Source organism: Equus quagga, chromosome 11 (genome assembly GCF_021613505.1).
Source record: "Equus quagga isolate Etosha38 chromosome 11, UCLA_HA_Equagga_1.0, whole genome shotgun sequence".
In the NCBI taxonomy this organism is placed as follows: domain Eukaryota; kingdom Metazoa; phylum Chordata; class Mammalia; order Perissodactyla; family Equidae; genus Equus; species Equus quagga.
In genome coordinates, this window is record NC_060277.1 from 15623019 (window position 1) to 15637326 (window position 14308).

The window sequence follows — 14308 nt, forward strand, 5'->3', positions numbered from 1 at the left end:
GGGTACTGGGAATTTTTAAAATTTTACTTTAAATGGAGCTATGAATTCAAAGCTGTGTTTATTATTAATTTAATATTTCTAGATTTCTTTTAAAGACAGATTTTTATACACATGGCACCCCTCTCCTATTGCTCAGGACTAATTAATTGATTACAGGAGATAGTAAGCTATCAACTCTTGCTAGATAAAAAAGCAGAGGAACTCAGCCTTCAAGAAGAAAAGAATAGCTAAAACATACAAAAAGGAGGTATAAATGGTATGGAGAACACTACAGATGCCATGATAATTTCTAGTTCTTGTCCCTTTTTGAGCCTCTCCCTATAGCTCTGATTTGTCATTGAAGAAGACAGATCTATGTCCTTATAATGCTCATTTTTCTTAGTCTAGGCAAGTGTTCTTCTGATGTTTTCAAAGAACATTCCTAATGCCAATTCTGAGCCACCTTTGCCCTGCTCCCAGATCCCAGCTCCAGACATTATTCCTGCCTTTTGGTTTTACCAATTTTGTGGCTTGCACTCTCCTTCTTGGTTAATTCAGAATGTTGTCATTGGAGTGCATGAGTAGGGAATTTTGCAATGATTATTTCAAAGACTGAATAAAAGGCATTGTTTTGGCCCTCACAATCTTTGAACATTGTTACTTATCAATTCAAAAATTGCCCTCAATTTTGATACTCATATCACTTCAAAAAGCGTTTTCTATTTTGCTGTAGTAGATCTTTGAGTAAATTGTCCATTAATGTTAAACATGATGAGTTTCCCACTCAATTTCAATAATAGAAAGACTAGAGTCTTGCACCTCCCTCACTAACCAGTGTGATTTAACAAAACATGCATTGAATGTCACATCAAAATAAGAATCCCATGTAAATCAAACAGGTCTTACCTATGTATTGTACAGAGGAATAACCTATTTGATCCTCAATCACTCAAATGTTGGAGTCAAGAGAGAAATGACTGTAATATTTTGTCCTTGTAATACTTTTTCTATGCCTTGGGAATACTCCTCAGTTTTCCATGGCTTTGGTTCTGACTTCTGGGAGGAACTTTGCTCCCCATTACACTACTCGGATATATCTGTAGGGAGCACTAGAGAGTAAAACAGCCACAAGAATTGAGCCACTGTCTCAGTCTACTTCCTGCCCATAGGAGAATGAAATAGTTTCAATTTATTTTTAGTATGATACCAATAATATGTTAACATAAATGTATTATTATTGTATTTAATAGAGGATATTTAGTAAATAATACAGTATACTACACACAGCCACCATAAAATTTTCACCTTTTTTATGTTTAGCTTTTTCTTCCCCAATTAATAGTTACTAAAAGCATCGTCTTCCTACCTTTTTGATAGATTTTTTCTCTCGTCACTTGTGTATAAACAGAGTCTATCTCAACATACGCATCTCAGTCACCACAATATTGTCTCATTATTCCAGTTCACTCTCCAAGGAAAATTGTTGAAATAATTTGTGCATTTTTGTGTAAATCCTCTTTCTTGATGAAAATGATGGTGAGAAATGTGAATAGTAAAAAAGAACTAAGAGAAAACCTAGGCCAGAAACTAGCTGTGTAAGTCAAATATGCTTACTTATTTAGGGACACTGAGGAAGAAAGCACATCTAAGATTAACTGCAGGGAGGTCACAATGTTCTCAGAGAGACGTACAAGTGTCTAGGAGTTTGTGTCTAACCAACAGGTATACAGTGTAGGGGTAACAGCTGTGAAAATGAGGGCTACACTTGAACATTTAGAAGCATAACTCTTTTCCTCTAGGTCAAGACTTCTTTTTAGACATAAGGCTAGGTGAATTCTCTATACATAGGCTACTTGAATACATGTTAGAGATGAACTTAGTGGGGCAGGTGTAATACATAAATCTAATTTATACAATACTTAATATGCATTCCAGTTTATAGTTCAGATACTGACTTTATACTCAGGTATAAACACAGTTTTGTCCATCTGTGTCACTCCCAGACAAACACACAGCCTTATCTAAGAACACTTATGAGCTTAATGCAGAATAATTGGAGTTAGATAGGTTACCCAGATGTCTCTAGGAATCAGGCTAACATTTCCTCAGGTAGCTGTGGTGCCCATGTGGCAGAGGGCTATTTGCAAGTCGAATTTCTTGGTCATGAAATAGCCACATTAGACATTTTTTGTTATTCATTGACAATCCCCCTCCCCCTATAGAGATTATATGAAACCAAAGTGTGTAAGTTCTCATTTCCAACTAATTTAAGATGAGTTGGAGGAAATGAGTAATAAGAAATAATGTCCCATAGGTAGCAGAGCCCCCAAAATATGATTTCATTTAGGCCATTGTTGGCACAATGACATTTATTCTGAGGGAAATTGAGAGCCAATTACAGGATTTTTACAGAAAGGTGACATGATCTGATTTATTTTTAAAAGTAGCACATTGGCCACTGTGTTGAGAATAGATATTAACATTACTTTGCTTCTTACTTGAAGAAGGTACACGAGTTGGTTAATTCAATAATCAAGACAGTGGGTTGGATCAAGGTAAGAGCATGGGAGATAGTGAGAAGGGGTAAGATTGGGGACGTATTTTGATAGTAGAATCAATGGCATTTATGATGGATTAGATCTGTGTTGTGAGGAAAACAAAGAGTCAGTGAAAGCTACATGTGTTTTTTCCTAACAAACTGGAATGATGGAGTTGTCATCAATTCCTGAGGATGGTTGTAAGCTAAGAAGAATTGAAAGGGATGAGAATTTTGGATTTGATCTTTTTGAGTTTGAGATATCTCAGCCATCTAAAGGGTACTGTTAATTAAAAGTCATAGGTATTAGTTTGGATTTCAGAAGCGCTGTTTGCTTTGGGAATTCGAGCATATAGATAGTATTTAAAGCCATAATAGGAGATGAAATCACCAAGATAATGCGTGAGTATAGAGAAGATAAGAGAACTAAGAAAGAAGAGCAGAAGCTTGAAAGGAAATGAAGAAGGGTCAAAATATGTGTTAGGAAATAGAGTATGGTGTTCTAAAAGCCAATTGAAAAAACATGTCAAGAAGGAGAGATAAATTGTTTAAAATGTTGCTTATTGGTTAAATAAGATATGGACCGAAAATCAAACATTGTATTTGGTAACGCTGAATCATTGCTGATTTTGACAAAAGCAGTTTCAGTGGAAGGCTATGGAGAAAACCTGATTAAAGTGGAGTCAAGAGAATGAGAGAAGAGGAATTAGACATAGTTGATGCAGATAACCTTTTGAAGATATTTCATTGCATCGAGGAACAACAACAACAAAGAGGGAAATATCTGTCAGAAAAGTAGGACCGCTTTTCATCTACGTCTATTTCAAATGGTGGCTGCTTTTGGAGCAACTTGATGATTATTTTTAGAGAAGAGGTTAGGGAAACAGGCATGCCGCTTTTGATGGAGCACACATTCCATAGAACATAGTGCAATGGTTTTAGGAATTGGAGCTAGGTATGAAATGGAACAAAATAAGGGATGTGTGAGCATTATGTGTATTAATATAATACAAGCTCAAATGAAAGACAGTGGGAGCTTTGAGAGATTTTTGTTTATTTGTTTTAGTTTTTGTCAAATAGAAAAGAAATCATGACATTAATAGGCAGGGAAACAGAGATCAAAAAAAATGTGAAATATATTTTCTACAATTACACAGCTAGTAAGTGGAAGATCCAGATTTTCAATATATTTTATCCAAAGAGTTATACACTTAACTGCTGTATAATGCTACCAATATTGAAATGAGGGGGCGGTTAATTGAGGCTTCATGTTTTGCTATAAATAGATGTTCATTGTTTACCTTTACTGTGTATCTCTCTGCTCTTAACATCTTTTTCTTTAAGGTTAATCTCAATGGGTGTTTGCTATAAATTTACCTCTTAGATTGAGTTTTATAGAGGCTCCAGTGTCATCTGGCGGTAAAGAAAGTCAGGAATTTCTCTTACATGTGTGTTTTTATCTTCTCTGTGTTTTATACTGATGCTGCAGTGGAGGTCTGCCCATCAACAAGGGAGAAGTCCCACTCTTCCAAGTTTTCCGTTACTCTAGTTGCCAGAGAAATCCAAGGTCCCCCAATGAAACTGCTGTCATAGTTTCTAACCCTCAGCAGGAAAATGATCCCAGGGTTAGGGCTCACCATCAGCCTCATGACACATTTCTTTCTAGCTGTGGAACCTTCAAATGGGGGTTAATGAGGTTTTGCCACAATCCTTTCAACTCACTTCTCAGGATGCTGTTTGTTTCAGAATTAAGGATTTTTTAGTTAGGTGTAAGTGCTTCTTCATTCAGATCGCAATCATGAGGCACAGAAACTTTTTGAACTTTCTGGCTTATGAAAAACTCCTTTCCTAAATTTTCAGGGGTACTTGAAGTTTTTGACAAGTGTATCCTCTTGGCCATTTTCCTCATGGTCTTTGAGTTGCATCTATATATGATGTGGGTAGGGGGATGGGGTTGTAGGTGACAGTAAAGGAAATTGTCTTAGATTCCTGTACTGATTGTTCATTGTGAGTGTTCATTGTTGAAAGGGGACTATAATTTGCTGAGTAAATCAAAAACAAGAAAAAAGAAAAAATCAAGGATTCAGTAGACTAATACAGAAATGTTAAGTCAGGAAGACTTTATTGATATTTAGTTCTTTGACATTTTACTATTTCTTTTGGATGATTTATAGCTAATAGGATGCCACTTAACTAAAATATTACAAGTCTAGTCACATATATCTGATAATTTTTCATTAATTTCACTTGGTTATTATTGACACATTTATCACCATCTAAATTGTGAGAGATGATCTCCATGTAAACAGTAATTTATCCTTTGTAAAGCAGCTTTGATAAAATAATGATATTTCTTGTCATAACAAATTAGTGTTTATCTCATCCATCTCATTGTAGATTATGGGTCTTCAGCTCTGTTTTACTTAAAGAAAATATCTTTTGTCCAAATGATCACATGTAAGTTATGATGCATTACAGAGTAAGTGAATTTATTAGGATACCAGTTTGAAGTGACAAGTTCAATTAACAATGTTTATTCTTGTATGTCATATTTGCCACTTAGTCTGTCCTCTTTCAAACTAATTTTCCTTGTAAAATCTTATCAACAGAGGGAAATTCACCCAGAAATTATAAAGGTAAAGTATATTTTTGTATTCTTTGTTTTACTAGACATATGACAGAAAACAGTGAATAAATTTAGTATGATTATACAATTATAGATTGACAAAGAATCATAATAGAAAAACAGACAAAATGTCTTCTAACAGCACATGATATAATTCAGATAGAAATGTTTATTCATAGAAGGAATTAAATTATTTTTTAAATATTAATTTACAAAATAAAATAGTGGTGAATACAACTTTTTATGCAATTATGTTTCTAAATTAATTTTCTCATCAACTAAAGAAAGGACACATGAAGATGGTTCTAATTTCTACGGGGACATGTTCAGCAGAGAATGCACAGTCAGAGCTGACTTCACTGATAATATTGTTCCAAGCTTAAGTTTTTCTGCCTCCCAGGAAGATGAAAGAAACAATGCAGCATAAATGATGGGTCTCACTTTTCCTTGAATAAAGGAGTGGTTAACCCAGTGAACTCTAATTAAATGTTTTAATATTCTTTACTTTGCTCTCTTCTATACGCTCAGCCTAGAAGTGATGCTTGCTAGAAACACCTCTGAAAATTAAATCAATTATAACCTTCTGTGAATTTGAATTAAGACTGTTATCTTGCTTTCTTTATTCCCGCTGGAAAATTATGCAAATACATATGCTAATTTCTTGCATTCCTACATAAAATCTATTTTTCATCTATTTACCAGCAAGAACAATAAACCTGAGATGATAACACTAAAATTGAGTCATTTCCTTACTCGCACTACTACCTACCAGCAACACTGATAAATTATTGTGAACATTCCTAGAGTCAAGAATTTTTCACTTTAATTTTGTAGCATATTTAGTTTTTATCTTAAAATTCCTTATTCTCAAAGTACAATATTATACTGTTTATTTGTATCCTCTGAACCCAAATGAGCAATAAAATATCTTGAATAATAAAGTAATTTTTACCACTTCTTGAAATTTAAACCACATAAGCTGCCAATTAGAATTTATTTGTGTTACAAGAGATAATGTATAAAAAAAGTATCCAGTTAATCTAAGTTACTTTTGTAGTAAATTATGTTTTAGTATCTTTTTAAAAGATATATATTTTTTAATAATTCCACCAAGTCTTTATGTATTTTCAAAGTATTTTTTTCCAGGAGATCATCTGTACAGTGTCTTCTTCAAGGCCAAGTCCTCCAGGAAGGCGGACACTAATACTTCATAAAAGGAAAAACTCACTAACTAAGCTCAAACCCACAAGGACACTGAAGGGAATTGATTGAGATGAAAAAGGACTGGAGTCTTACAAATAGGAAAACACACAAGAAACTGATGAACAGAAAAAAAGTATTCAAATATCTTTACAGTTTTCCTGGGACCCTGTAGTGCACAAAGTTAGTTGCACTCTATAGTATTTTACCAAAAATTCTCAGCAGGCTCACACGTACTGAATTAAATATCTCTAAATTTTGTCACAATAAAATAAGTTACTTATACCTCCTCGTGTGTAAACGATTTTCAATTTTCTTATCAGGAAACACCCATTGAGAACACCTCTGGGCAGTTTACCACACTTATTTCCATAAAGCAAGGACACATAGACCTTGGCCAATTCATTTTCTGTTTGCTAATTCCTACTCGTTGAAAAAGAGTTTCCAAAAAGCTCTAAGGATCCAGAAGAGTGCCTGTGTAACACGGATTTATAAATGCCCAGGCCTGCCTGATGGGAGATTTTTCAAAGGGGTGGGCTGAATAAAGTTGTTGAGCAGATGAGGCAGAGGGTAACTCCAGCCAGTGTGATCATTATCAAAGTGTGAGCCTCACCAAATGGCAGTAAAAATACTCTTTTTCTCTTTCAGCTCATTTCTTTTCCTTTAATCTTCTTTTCCTTGCCTTGTCAAGTGTGTGGTAAAGTCAAGACTTCTGTGTGTGCTTGGTTCTGCTTAGCATACTTTAACCTTCTAGGTTGCTTAGGTGTGCCCGTGGACAAGGCTGAATGAGTCCTCACTGTAGTTAAGCCCAGGTAATCAAGAGACTTCAATGGCTTTCCTGTAGGAACTTAGGCACTATCTTAGTTTACTTGGGCTGCCATAACAAAACACCACAGATTGGGTAGCTTAAACAAGGGAAATTTCTTTTGTCATAGTTCTGGAGGCTGGACATCCAAGATCAGGGTGCCCCATGATTGATTTCTGGTTAAGACCTCTCTTCCTCTCTTTTAGCCGTGTGCTCACACGGCCTTTCCTCCGTGTAGGGGAAGAGAGAGAGAAATAAAGAGAGAAAAAGAGAAAGGAAGCTCTCTGGTATCTGTTATAAGGACACTAATCTTATCAGATCAAGGCTTTACCCTTATGACATCATTTAACCTTAATTACTCTCTTAGATGCTCTATCTCCAAATACAGCCACACTGAGGGGTTAAGGTTTCACCATGTGAATTTGGGGGAAACCAAATATTCCGTCCATTATAGGCACTATTTCATTTGTGACAGAAGGAGAAAGAAAACTATATAAAATGCCTTTTAAAGTTCTACCACTCCTTAAGAGATAAAGCAGAAATACATCCAGACGCAGTCTATGAGTACACATTTTCAGCCCATCTTCTGTTGAGTAAAGATGAGAAAGGGCTGAAGGGTGAGAAAGGGATAAATGGAGAAAAGGAAATTACACCAAATTCATTAGAATATTGCCTTTAAAACTAAACATACTCTGACAAGAAACCAATCAGAACTTAAAGTTAAGTACTTCAATCCTTCTATCTTACATGAACAAGTCTTAACGAAGAAATTTTTTCCAACTTCCAAACTACTTCTAGGCTGAACTGCAAATTGCTGCTTCTGCTTTTCCCAGGCTGCTCAAAGTTTGAGTTTCTGTCAGAGCTGCCAGGGAACAGACCAAATCAGGCAAAGGCTGAACGGACCAAGTCAGCATTGTCAGTTCATTGCAGCCACATTATGAGGAATTAGTCCTAATGAGCAATGACTTCGTGAAGGAGGCAGCCCAGATGGATGAGGAGACGGCTCATGAGTACTCACCTTGAAAGGAAGCTGCATGCTGAGTTGTGTATAAAGTAGGATTTTTAAAAGTCAAATATGGAATCGGATATAAAGTATAAGAGTGCAGAAGGTCCTTGACATTTACTGACAGAAGATTGCATCTAATCTCAATGATAACAATTTGTCATTGATGGAATTTCAGGAAGAAAAATAATTGGGCCCAAACAGTGAGCATACAAAATAATTGCAAAGAGAATTAAGGACAAACTTTAGACAGAAATGACCAGACATGGGGAATTTTGAGAGCTAATTATGTGAAGGCAAGGATACTATAATGAGTGCTTTACTGATAATAAATTTAAAAAGGGAGAAGTTAAAATATGTGAAATTAAAACAATATGATTTAGAAAATAACAGGTGGTTTCACTTGAAATTAGTAAAATGGTAAGCTAATGACAATAATGATGATAAGGATAAAATTAGGCAATGAAGAGATTTCAGGAAGAAAGATCAGGTGATGCATGCATGTTTTCATTGAATTTTGGGTACTGGAGGAAAGAATTAGAAAACACATTACACCAGCAAAGGAAAAAAGTTTTATTTGGGAGTTAGCACAAAAATCCTGTGACATACTAATATTGCTAACATAGATTTGTTTTTATTAATTTAGAAATCAGTTTTAGGGCTGGCCCGGTGGCGCAGCATTTAAGTTCGCACGTTCTGTTTCTCGGTGGCCTGGGGTTCACCGGTTCAGATCCAGGGTTTGGACATGGCACCGCTTGGCAAGCCATGCTGTGGTAGGCGTCCCACATATAAAGTAGAAGATGGCCACAGATCTTAGCTCAGGGCCAGTCTTCCTCGGTACAAAGAGGAGGATTGGCAGCAGTTAGCTCAGGGCTGATCTTCCTCAATAAATAAATAAATAAATAAATAAATAAAAATTAAAAAAGAAATCAGTTTTATTTATCTGAGCGTCTTATTGCAGATGTTATTTTAGATTATTCTAGGTAGAATTATTTTAATGGTTTTATTTATTTAGGAATCTACTGTAATTTCTGCCTGATAGAACCTCCTCATACAGACTATGGGCAATAGAAATCAGATCATAGAAATTAAGACATGAGTTATTCTTCGCATATAATCTGCAATATTTTCAAAACTTTTATTTTTATAGTAGAAACTTAGTAGAGTATTAATATGAAATTAGAGTATTACAATTTGAAAGTTGCTGCAATTCACATGCCCTCTCCCTCCTTTAAGAGTAAATCGCCATGTGCAGTAAAGCCCTCCTTTACACGCTTCTTTGGTCACAGTCTTTTCACTGAAATTTGTCTGTCTACTATGTGGTAGGTTTCCTTGCACCCTAATTCTCACTCAGAGTAATGTTTAAGCTGTCCTCGGATATTTCTCTTCAGTAAAGCACTTACACAACTATGTCAATGGTATTCCAATTTGAGCTTAAGCATACATTCACTGCTGAAATTTAAACTTGTCTAGGCCGTGGCTGGAAAGCTCATAAAGCAGATTACTAAAAGTCTGAGGAGCCCCCCGAAAAACAGGACTTCTCCTGCGGGACAGGGAGTCTGTCAGACAGTGCTGGTTCCATAGAAAGACGAGAATCACGTCAGGGAAGGCGGAATCACTTGCTATTTCTCTCGCCCCACCCACTCTTCTTAATTCTTTTTCCTAGACAACCATCTGTTTCCTCGCCTAACATGTTAAACTTGCCCCTTAGAGTTCATCTAAATGTCCGCTTGGCTTCCGGCTTCTGTCGCTCAGCGTGACGTTTTCTGTATCATTCTTTATTATTGCTGAGTGTTGTCCCCTCTCTCTTTTACTCACTTCGTAATGGGAATTTGGATTGTTTCCTTTATTTTTCTTTTTACTATTACGACTAAATTGGTCATGAATATTTGAATATAGGTATTTTTGTGTACCTATTTTTTTTTCTTGGATAAATAGTTAGGAATGGAATTGCTGGGTCATTTGATAAGTATACACCTAACTTTATAAGAAACAAGTCAAATTGTTTGCCAAATCAGTTGTTGCATTTTGCATTTACATTTGATATTATCAGTCTTTCAAAATTTACCCATACTATGGGTATGTATATTTCAGTGAAACAGCATTTCATTATGGTTTTAATTTGCATTTTCTCAATGACTAACCATGTTAAACTCTTATCACATGTTTATTTGTCATCTGTATACTTTTCTGTGGTGAAGTATCTGTTCAAATTGTTGCCATTTTTAAATTTTGTCTTCTCATTGTTAATTTTTAGGTATTCTTTATATATTCTGGATATAACTCCTTTATTAGATATGTATTTTGAAAATATTTTCTCATAGTCTGTTGCTTCTCTTTTCTTTCTGTTGACAGTATCTTTTACAGAGCAAAATGTTTTAATTTGGCTAAGGTCCATCTTATCAATTTATCTCGTGTTTTCTTTTTGGTGAGGAAGATTGGCACTGAGCTAACATCTGTTGCCAATCTTCTTCTTTTTGCTTGAGGAAGATTGTTCCTGATCTAATATCTGAGCCAATCTTCCTCTATGGTTTATGTGGGACACTACCACAGCATGGCTTGATGAGCAGTGTGTAGGTCCATGCCTGGGATCTAAACTTGCATACACTGGGCTGCTAAAGAGGAGCATGCAAGCTTAACCACTATGCAACCAGGCTGGCCCCTATCATTTTTGTTTTTAAGTTGTGCTTTTTAATCCTGCCTAAGAAGTTTTTTCTTGTCCCAAGCTAACAAAGGATTTTTCCTATAAATTTTTCAAGAAGTTTTGGTTTAGGCATATGCTCTGTTAAGGGTACAGTTTAAATATTTGCCCCAGTTAAGGTTATTGTCTGAGTATTGTGTGATGGAGTCATTAGTTTTATCTATGTTTTTCATGTGAATATTCAGTTGTTCCTATACCCTTTGTTGAAAGATTATACTTTCTCCACTAACGTACTCTTACAGTTTGTCAAAAATCAATTACATGTGCTGATTTTTGGCCTCTAAATTCTGTTTGATTGATCTACATGTTCAGACATGCCAATACCACAATGCCTTGACTTTTTTCCCAGTGTTTCTCAGTGTTTATTTTATTTGGTTCCCTCTATATGCTCTCAGGTAGGACAGGCATTTCATAGATGCCGAGGTCCTATGACTTGAAGGTCACAAGCCTACATCAGAAACTTACAGTTTTATATCCTAAAATTAGTTAGCATAAGTCTTCTAATTATATTGTTTTTATTTTTTCAAAATTGTTTTGGCTATTCTAGAAATATTTTGCAATTCTTCGTAAGTTTAAAATTGGCATGTGAATTTCTGCTGGGATTTTAATTGAGATTCCACTTCATTGATAGATTGATTTGGAGGAAATTTGCATTTTAATAATACTGAGTCATCTAATCCATGAATATAGTACATCTCTCAATTTGTTCAAGTCTCCTTTAAATTTTCTCAGCAATTTTCTATAATTTTCTGTATACAAGTGTTTAACATATATTTTTTAAATTAATAATTAAGTATTCCTTTTTTATTCATATTGTAAAAAGGAAGCTTTAAACTTCAATTTAAATTGTTTGTTATTAATATATAGAATACATTTAATTTTTATATATTGAGTTTGTATTCTCAGCCCTTGTTAAATTCTTATTTTAATTTTAATGGCATCATACCCTTTTAAACAATATATGACCTGGTCATCTTCTTTTCCAAGAAGTAAGAGTAGTTTCGTCCAGAGTCCAAATTGCTTATTCCACTTTTTGCCCTTTTCTTAATAATTAGGCCCCAGTGAGTCTCTTGTTCTAATATGCAAGTTATGGAAAAACATTACAAGAAAGTTCACTTTAGAATTTTTCTGCCACATCAGAAATGGTTATATCTTTCCTAGGACACTATTTACATATACTTTCCTTGAGGTCTCCAAAATTATGAGATGCATATCTACCACTCATATACAATTTACGTATATGTTTTAACATCAATCTTTACAGATCTTGAAAAAAATTCTTCCTGATCTTAAAATTTTTCACTTCTTCAGCACTCCTCATGATAACTTACCCATTGGAGCACCCTTAGAATAATGACAAAAATATAAACTCCGTAGTGGCATTCCTAAAATATTAGGCAATTTGGTATCATCTTTTAAACAGACAGAAGAATAAATATTCCTCTAGATAATTATCTAAACACTTTATTAAGTATAGTAAACCAGCAATTTTGATAGGATATTACAAAAACCATCCATAGGCATGATTAAATGTGCAGAGCTTAAAGAAGCCCACCTATACTTAAGATGGGACTTATGGAAAGCCTTTGGTATATTCTAGACTCAATGTGATATTTTTCAGTGACATAAAACATATTTTTGAATATGAGCTTAATGTGATTACATAGAATTATCATTCATCCCCTCAAAATATTTTTAAGGGAGCCACAATTTAAAGTACTGTATAATTGGATGTCTGCTTATGAAATCATAACAATCCACTCCAATGGTATTTCATAATAAGAAACTTGATCCATCAGTATGCCTTTGATTGTCTTACCATAAAATAGCAAACGAAATGAGAGCCAAAGCTGATCAAAATTCTCCCCATTGCCCCAAATAGTTGCCCAGTACTCTGAAAAATCACCAATAAGTTACTTTATAGCTTCAGTAATTTCCCCCCTCATGACACTGCTCCCTTCTTCTCCTTATTCTTTATTTTCATAAAAAGACTGTCGAAGCCATTTTTGATGGCATGGGGCTAAAAGATTTTTCCTGACATAGCATGAAGAAAGGCATCTTCCAAGTTTAGGAAAAACTAACTAGGATAGAAAATCTGGCACTCATTAGGAATAACAAGCTATCTACTTACAAGATTCAAGGGAGCATGGTGAACAACATCCAGTGAGCATTAGATAAATGTCACGGGCCTGCTTGGTCTAATGTAATCCCATTCTTCTTGCTAGCTTTTGGTTTCAAAATGGGTGTATGACCGAGTTCTGACTAACGAGGTACATGAGGCAAGAGTGCTGGAGTACACTCTAAGAATTTTTTTGTTTTTGGTAAGGAAGATTGTCCCTGAGCTAACATCCATGCCAATCTTCCTCTATTTTTTATGTAGGATGCCACCACAGCATGACTTGATGAGCAGTGTGTAGGTCCACGACTAGGATCTGAACCCTTGAACCCCGGGCTGCCAAGGTGGAGCATGTGAACTTAACCACTACGCCACCAGGCTGGCCCCACATTTTCTCTTTTTAAAAGAAATAACACCATTAAGAGATACTATACCTTATATTTCTAGATGTTTGGATCTGGATGTGATATCTGAAGGTGTTGCTGTCTTGCTGTAAGTCTGATGATGAAATCAGTGATAAGGCAAGCAGAGTGGAGAGAGGGAAAGAACTTGGATCCTTGTTGATATCACTCAGTCACTGAATCAAATAACCCTAAAAGTCACTCTAATTTGGGATTTGCTAATATATGAAATAAGAAATGCCCTTACTACTCAAGGCAGCTTGAGTCAGAGTTACTGTTCTTGTGGCTGAAGCATTATAACTGATCAAATCAAAACCAGAGATTAATGTAGGTTTTCAGACACACTGTTCACCAAGACCTCATGTGTGGTCTCACCTGTGGCAATACACTAACCTTCAGAACAGTGAAGAGTCAATGAAAGGGCAGTGGATTGCCCTACTCCCTGGGATGGGTTTTCCTCCTGTCTAGTCAGGTCAAGCTCTCATTACCCAGGGAATAAATACCGGTCCAGGTAATAAATTACCATCCACAGTTGGACAGGACAATAAGTAAAACACTAACTGATTCCCTGGGTATTTAACTCTTATTTCTAGTGTCAGTTTTTACCAGATCCTTTCCATTAGCCCAAAAGTTAAATCTTTCCTCCCCCAAAGAAAACTTACAACTCCCTGTGTACAATATTAAGACTCATAGCAGTTGTCATACCCTATTTTAATGTGCCTTAGCTCCCTATCTTTAGGTCACTGAACCTTCCAGAAGAAAACTACCAAACAAAAAGTAAAGTATAAAAATTCCAACGTTAGGGGAAGTTAGAGATGAGAGACTAGTAGAAAAATAGAGGAGCATTGAAATATCTTCCAATGTGATAAGATAATTTGGCCAATTGATCAGAAAATCTAGAAATGCATACCTCTTATCCCTTTTACTCATGAGTTCCCTGC